Here is an 839-nt window from a genome sequence, read left to right as displayed (position 1 = left end):
TGTAACACCCGCAAACCAATTTTTGGTATTTTGGTAAGGGTGTCGATCGACACCTTCTAGTGAGGCATCGATCGACACCAATTGTGGCCGGTTTGGTCGGTTCAATTTTAATTGTCTGGTTTGCGTGGTTGGTTTAGAGAATTCCTAAAATCGAGTTTTAGAGGAAGAAAACGACCTAGGGTCGTGTTGTTTTGGGTTATTCGCCGTTTTTGAGAGAAAACACAAAGAGAGAGTGTTCTTGAGCTTTTGGGAAGAGATTGAGAGATTCCTTGCTGTTCTTGGGAGATCTAAGGCTGGGAAGGTGTTAGAAGCTTGCTAGGAGTGAGGGAATTCGTTCTTGTTGGTCAGAATCTTCTTGAAAGAGGTGAGTGCATGACCATGGCTGATCTAAGCCTTTGATTCCCTTGTTCTTGCTTGTTGTTGCTTGTTTGTGTGTTTTTCTTGCTGGGAATTGGTTGATACAGGTTCCTACGGAGGTATAAGGCTTGGGTTTTGAGTNAAGTTTCCAAAAATGGAAAGTGCTAAATATGGAAAGTTTTATGGGAGTTGGAATTTGTCCATTTTAGCGGTGGAGAGCTTTAAAGGGGGCTTGTGTGTGGCCTTAGTGGCGGACTTTTGAGTCAGTGTGCCGTGTGCGGCGGTCTTTTTAGACAATGTGTGGTCTTTGTGACGGGCTTTTTAGCCAGAGTGTCTTCGTGACGGTCCTCTTTAGGACATTTGTGTGGCCTTGGTGGCGGTCCTTTTTAGGACATTTGTTTGGCCTTTGTGGCGGGCTGTTTAGCCAGAGTGTCTTTGTGATGGTCCTTCGGGACAGATGGCCTTTGTGGCGGGCTGTTTAG

This window comes from Camelina sativa, chromosome 15, assembly GCF_000633955.1.
Source record: "Camelina sativa cultivar DH55 chromosome 15, Cs, whole genome shotgun sequence".
In the NCBI taxonomy this organism is placed as follows: domain Eukaryota; kingdom Viridiplantae; phylum Streptophyta; class Magnoliopsida; order Brassicales; family Brassicaceae; genus Camelina; species Camelina sativa.
The sequence above is the reverse complement of the archived record's forward strand: the minus strand, read 5'-3'. Positions refer to the sequence as shown.